We start from the raw sequence: 6,992 nt of genomic DNA on the forward strand, positions 1-6,992 counted from the left end.
TATGAATCCATGAATGTATTATTTATTCTTGACACAGGGTGTAATTTGTTTCAGGTGAGCCTCAAATCAGTATGTCATAAAGATGATCCTAGCTGGGCGGTGGTGGCACACGCCTTTAATCCCAGCACTCGGGAGGCAGAGGCAGGCAGATTTCTGAGTTCGAGGCTAAGATATTTTATTGTTCTAGAGGGTTACTATCCAAAATGGTAGAACAAAGCCATGGCAGCAGGAACAGCTGAGAACTCACATCTCCAGCCTCAAGCAGGAAGCAGAGGATGCACTGTGAATGGTGGAAGTCTTTTGAAAGTTCAGTGCCCACTCTGAGTGGCACACTCCTCCAATAAGATCACACTTCCTAATTCTTCTCAAACTGGTCCAAACGGGATCTTAGTATTCAAACATACAAGCCTGTATGACCATGGGAAAAGAAGTAGAGAAAAAAGAATTGTTAATAAGAGGTAAAGAAGAAATATAAAAGCAGAAAAACTATTCTAAAAAATAATAAGTGGACTATTCCCTAACTCACTCACGCCAGCACAAAACAATTTAAAATACTAAAACATCGAAAAGACAGAAGACAAAAATACCAGTTAACATACTTAAAATATCAGAGAGGAGGATTCTTTTTGTGCATAAGACTTAAGAAAGAGGCTGTAGAAAGCTTTAAAAATCACTGGATAAACATTTAATTGTCTATATGATACACAACAATATGGGCTGCAGAATATGAAAGGGCAATTCATAGAAGAAAGAAAGATGATGGCATTAAATTCTAAAATTATGTTCTAGCCCACAGTAATGAATGAGTGAAGATTTAGAGAATACAAAAATGCCATGTTTCACTTTGGGGATTAGCAAAAGTAGAAAAAAGTTTAAAATATCCACTCAGGTCAAGGAAACAGAAGGACAGAAAGTCTCATCCATTGTTGGTCAATGTTACAATTTTTAGAAGTCAATTCCACAATATCTATAAACATCTAAAATATGGTTCTCATTTGTTCCAGCAATTTTTCTTCTAGAAATCTATCTCTTTATATCCTGTACCCCCCGAGTGTTGGGATTACAGGCATGCACCATCACACCTAGATAATGTACTAAGATCAGCACTGGCTTCATGTGTCCCAGGCAAGCACATTCCCAGTTGAGCCTAGAAACTTATTGCTACCAAAGCATGAAAACAAGTATGTTTATAATTGGCAATGCTGGTTAAGAGCTTACATTTTGAAATGAAGAATTTTGGTTTACTTATTAAGATGTGTATGGTACTGAAGTACGGGAATAATCAAGCTGGTCCTGGAATCCGGTCATTATTTCCAAAAGCATGAAGACTTGGTATCCAGTGGATCATCATCTGGAGGACATTGGAAACATTCCTGAAGCAGTGTCTCTTAGGTCTTCTACCCTGACTGTCCTCTTTCTCCCCTGAGAACCACAACAAACAGATTTTTTTTTCCCTCAAGGTAAGTCCTAAAACCTTGAAACACGCTTTCTCCACAGCAAGCCACAGGATCCTGTCTTGAAGATCTGAATTCCAGAGAGGACCAGCCCCATAGCTCAGAGGATAGAGCTAGAAAGACCAAAGAGAATCTGAACAAAAGACCTTACTGGGAAGCCTTTCTCTGCCTCTTCCTATCATGTGACAGGATGTCCAGTCAAATCTGCCCATTCTTCCGCACATCTGAGCACAGAAGGAGATGGCCTTGTTTAAGATTTTAGTTCTTTATTTCTGAAGTCCTGTGCCACATAAAACGTTTGTTCTTTGTTACTTGCTGTAATCCAGGCTGACCTAAACCTCATAATCATCTGGCCTGAGCTTCCTCAGTACTGGAATTACAGACTTGCATTATCACATGTAGGATAAGTTTTAAAAACTACTTTTCTAACTTTTCTGTTGCTATCTTGTCTGTGCTACAGGAGCATCACCAATACCCATGTGCTGAATGAGAAAAGAACAAAAACATCCTGCCTTCCTCAATGGGCTACATGCTTGTTCCATTAACATCTATATTATAGCAAAAAGGTGAAAAGTAAGTAAATGTATAAGAAATTATCTGGAGATACAGCTTCTATAGGTAATGTGGGGCCCTGCTTGTCACTGAATTGTGAGTGACAATGTCTCTAAGGAATGCTACTGGGCCTGAGATCTGGATGGTAAGAGTAACACAGAACGCAACATGATGACCGGTCTATCCTAAGTGTCATAGAAACCCACTGCGGAGGGTATATTTATGATGTAATCGTCATTTTAGAACATCACTATTATTATTATATTGACATATTTGAGGGACAGAAATAAAACTGAAATGTATTTGAAGCCTCGTGTCTTAAACTGGGAAAACACAAAGAAATCCTATATTAAATGGTAATATGGATACTATTAAAAGAGGACATACTTGAACTATATTGTACAAGGGAAGCTGGCAGTACTTGCTGACTGATTGGCCATGGATCTGAGAGAGAAAGGAGAATTATAAAAGACCAATGAGTTTGCTTTGAGGAACCAGGAAGAGTACTAAGATATTGACAGGGAGGAGAAAGACTGACAGAAATTCACTATGAAGCATTAGGAAGCAACAGTTCTGTCTTCACCAGTTATGTATGAAATGCCTCCTCCGTTTCCATAGGGATACAAAGTATCAACCAAAAGAACGCATATGTGATGCTGGAGTTTCAGAGGACTTCAGGTTCAATAAAACATGGCTTAGAACACAAACACCCAAAACATGGGCTGGGTTGTGGGCTATATACAGTTCAGTCTTGGGGTGCTTGCCTAGCACATTCGAGACATTGGGTTCGGTCCTTAGCTTTGTATCCCTATCAAAGTTCATGATTACCCAGGAAGCACAAAGAACAGAAGCACAAAGCTTCTCAACATTAAAGATTAGCCCAGCAGCAGGGGTTTGGTGGAATGAATCCTGATTCTGCAAGTTAGCATAGCTCTTTCCTCTGCCTATAAAATGAGAGCAATCACAATAGCACAGCCAAGGTCAGTGGGAAGATGAATGGAGGTCACATGAGCGCAGGGCTCAGCACTGTCTCTCCTGCAGCATGTGGGAAGTGAGCAACAATTGATATGAGTTTGATGATAAACATGTCCACAGTTTCAACAGAAAAAGATAGTGGGAGCAATCCACGTCATTTAAAGCAATAAAAATTGCCCTTTAATGGGAGCAAAAACAGAACTCTATGCAAACTGAGAAAAAGAAAGAAGTAACAGAAGTCACTCTAAACTAGAATCAAATTAGTAGCCAGGAACAGAAAGCCATTAGAGGAAATAAAGAAAGATGGGTTTGATTCCAATTAAAGAATTACATAAATCCCTAAATCAGCAGACCCTGAGCAGACAGTTAAATGAAATGGAACATCAGAGTGTAGCTGCATGGATCTTAAAGAATGCCTTCTGTCCTTTGGAAAATACAAAGTCTTGTGTTAATTAGCCCACTTTCATGTAACATTTAGTATATAATAAATATTTACTACAGAGCTCCAAATTCAGATATAAGGATTTGGGTTGTGTAAATTCCACCTAATTCCTTTTAGATTATAGCAATTCTCTATTCACATTTCACTTTTAATACCACATGGACCTAAGAAAATAAAGTAGTAATTGCACTACAGAGAGAAAGAGAGAAGAGGGAGGGAGGGAGGGAGGGAGGGAAGGAGGAAGGGAAGGGGAATTCCCATTATCTTTGTTGTTTTATTAGGTTACTAGAGGGGTGGAAAGAACTCACCACTAAATACTGTCTTCAAAGTCTGTAAGGCTTAATGTAATTAGGAAAACCAATACTTAAAATCTTCTAAATGGTGCTCACGAAATGGGTGTAATTAATGGTCTTTGAACTAACATTTTAACAAGCTGATGTCAAATCAGGTTTAAATTCTCTTTCTCCTTTCTCTAAGTCCATTGAAGACCATTCGTATTCCTCCCTCTGTTCATACAGAAAATGATGTCACCCACATAAGAGGGGCATAAGAGTGACATAAAAGTGACATAAGGACATTCTTTATGTGGTCACTCACCAGCAGGAACAGCTGGCAGCTGGCCCTCCTCTTTCACGACAGCCTCAACAAGGTCCAAATTGATGCTGAAGCTCACTGGTCCCTTTCTCTTTGCCACTTTCCCTGCTGAATACTCCCTACTCAGTCAGCCCAAATTCCCTACTCTTCAGTGCAAAAGTATATCTAACCTGCTCAGTGTATTTTTCCATTATGGGGAAGCAATGTTGACATTTACTGCTTACCCAGTTATTTTAACAACTTCAAAATATCTTTCAGTTTGGATTTTTCTATGAAGAAAGGATTTTGTTTTCCCCACTTACCTCAAGTCTTAAAAAGAGTTTCTGCGAATATTAACGATTCTCTCCTTATTCTGTATTTTCATGTTCCTTTCACAACTGGATCTCATGAGTACTAAACTGCAAAATGTAAGATTGTGAATTCTGCACCATTGTGGATAAGCAGGGAAACTGCAAGTGCTTGAGTATTTGAAAACCTGTGAATTTATTCATATAGATTTTTTTAAACTCTTCTCTCATCTGAAATATCTTTTTCATATGTGTCATCCTGTCCTTTGACATGGAAATAACACCTTTGCAGATTAAATGAAAAGAAAGCCTCTTCTATCTGTATACCTGTCTAATCCCTGCCCATCTTGAAAATGAGAAACCCATTCAGGTCTGGGCTCTAGTAACACCACGGAAGTTCTAGAATCAGAGTCCAGTGATAAAACTACACAGTAATGTTCCCACTCTACATCCTGTGGTTCCCATTTGAATCATTTAACAGTGTATTAAGTACCTTTCTATCTCATATGTGCTAGAGATATGTAGGTCCTATTGTTATTATTATTTAGTTATTATTATCTCTTAGTATTATTGGTGTGCTGGTGTTATTGAGAATGAAGAAGACTTCATTGGAATATCAAATACCATTTAATCTTAATATATGCTCACAGATATTTGGGTAGTCCAGGAGGTTTTATGATATAAATAAAAGGGCACATAAATTAGGAAGTAAAAGAACTAGGTAAAGGTCAGATCTGATATATTCCAAACTTCAGACCTCTTATTCTGTCTGCTCTGAGATCTTTCTATTTGCAAATAGAGCAGGAGAGAATTCTCTTTCTCTTGTTCCATGGCTCAGGCTATATCATGCATGACCCATCTGGGTAACATTGTTATTTACCATTCAAACAGGGGGTGGTGTTATTTTGGGGTCAAACACATTAAGGAATGTCACAGAAGTTGTTCTGATTCTAGAGGAATTTTAATCCAGCAACACAACACGGCTGTTCTGGCAAGGGATCACATCCAAAGACCTTCTAGGTTATGTCATCTGCCTGGAATACAGACACAATCTGGATTACGGTATGATCTGGCTGGGATACAGACACGTCCTCAATACACACCTTTAATCTCTAACAATAAAGGTAAAATTAGTTTGTAGAAGGAAGCAGCCATGTTTGAAAGTGACATCTAATTGACAGACAGACAAAGTAGCAAATCAGAGAAAAATTTGCCAGAGTAAGTCAGAAATAAGATACCCCCAACTCTCATGAGAACAGACAGAAAGGAGAGGCTACTTTACAGTAGGTATGTGGCAGTTTTAGCAAGGCAGTTTTACAAAAACAGGGGGCAGAGAGAGTAAGTTAGATACAGGTGAAGACAAGACAAGCCCGAGAATGAGAAGAAGCCAGAAAATTAGAACATACTGTTAATTAGTATGGGGCCAAGTAGAGTTTAGAACATACTGCTAAAGTAAACATGAGGCCAAGTAGAACAATTCAGTGAGAAGCTGGGAAAACCTGGATTGAATCAATCACCTTGGAAGATTAGATTGTGAGGAAGCTAGAAGCTTCCAGGCTCAAACATAGGAATAGTGACGACAGAGAAAAAAAAATGCTCTCCGATCAGCCCAAGCCATGTATGTGCACAGCGTGGGTCAGGCTTTCATCTTATTCCTTTATCTGAGGAAAGCAAATAATAATTTGCATCTGATTCTCAATTTAACTCTAAGAATCCTTATCCATTAGGCCAGGAAATCATTAAAGCAAGAAACTATTGGCTCACAGTGGGAGGGGGAGTGTCCTTGGTAGTGTCCAGGTGGGGTCTTTCTGGAAAGATGCTCATGACATTAACACCCTTCTGAGGTCAGATGAACAATGCAGTAACAACCAGTTGTCCCACTGTCTTATCAGAGATTTCCTACACAATTCTGACAGACAGGACACCTGGCAAATCATTTTCATAAGAACAAATAGATCCTAAAAATTTGTTTCAAGGAAGCAGCATGACTTGAGACCTATGGGTGCTGGAAGAGTGCCAGGAAGGAGACAGGACTGAAGTATTCTCAGAGCAAAAAGAATGAACACACACACTTACCCACGCCTGGATATGGAGTCATGTCACTTGCTTCTTCTCCTTTTTGGAGCTTCCCACCAAGCTTTTGTATTCACAGAAGGAGAAAATAAAGGTTAGCCACTCCTTTCGAAAGATCCAAGGGTCAGCAGAGTAGGCTTCTGACTGTTCCTAAAACACTTGACATCCGAGGACTGATGAGTAGAAAAAGTCCTGAAAAACGAGCAGAGGCGTGAGCATCATCCCAGACAGTGCTCCTCTGTTGGGTCATGTGTGGAGCATAAACTAAGAGTTAACATTAAGCACTGTTAGATCTGTGAGTGGTCTTCCTCAAAGAGTACAATATGTTTCCCTGGGGGTTCTGTTTCCCATGACCTATATCCCATTACCCTTGACCTCTACACCGTCTTTGTTCCTTGCAGTTTTATGACATTATTAATGCCAGTATTTATTTATTTTTCCTTGTCCTAAAAAAAATTTAATTTAATTATGTGACTTTCTGCATAACCTTTGGTTTAAAGATCTAAAATATAAATGTTAGCTACAGATGCTGGCTACTCTGTGTTTGAATTAATTCACTGTAATTTAGATTTGGAAGACACAAGTTTACTAATGTTTAACACATACAGCATCTGT

At 38.9% G+C, this 6,992-nt stretch overlaps 1 long non-coding RNA gene across 1 annotated transcript; it reads right to left on the minus strand.

Moving 5' to 3' along the window:
- Nucleotides 1–252: 252 nt before the first annotated feature.
- Nucleotides 253–6,744, minus strand: LOC143434401 (uncharacterized). The gene is made up of 3 exons (XR_013103872.1): nt 6,381–6,744; nt 1,219–1,351; nt 253–408 (listed from the first exon to the last, which is right to left on the minus strand). It is a non-coding gene; the product is annotated as an uncharacterized LOC143434401 (long non-coding RNA).
- Nucleotides 6,745–6,992: the final 248 nt, after the last annotated feature.

The sequence above is a fragment of the Arvicanthis niloticus genome, chromosome 14 (genome assembly GCF_011762505.2).
Source record: "Arvicanthis niloticus isolate mArvNil1 chromosome 14, mArvNil1.pat.X, whole genome shotgun sequence".
Lineage (NCBI taxonomy): Eukaryota > Metazoa > Chordata > Mammalia > Rodentia > Muridae > Arvicanthis > Arvicanthis niloticus.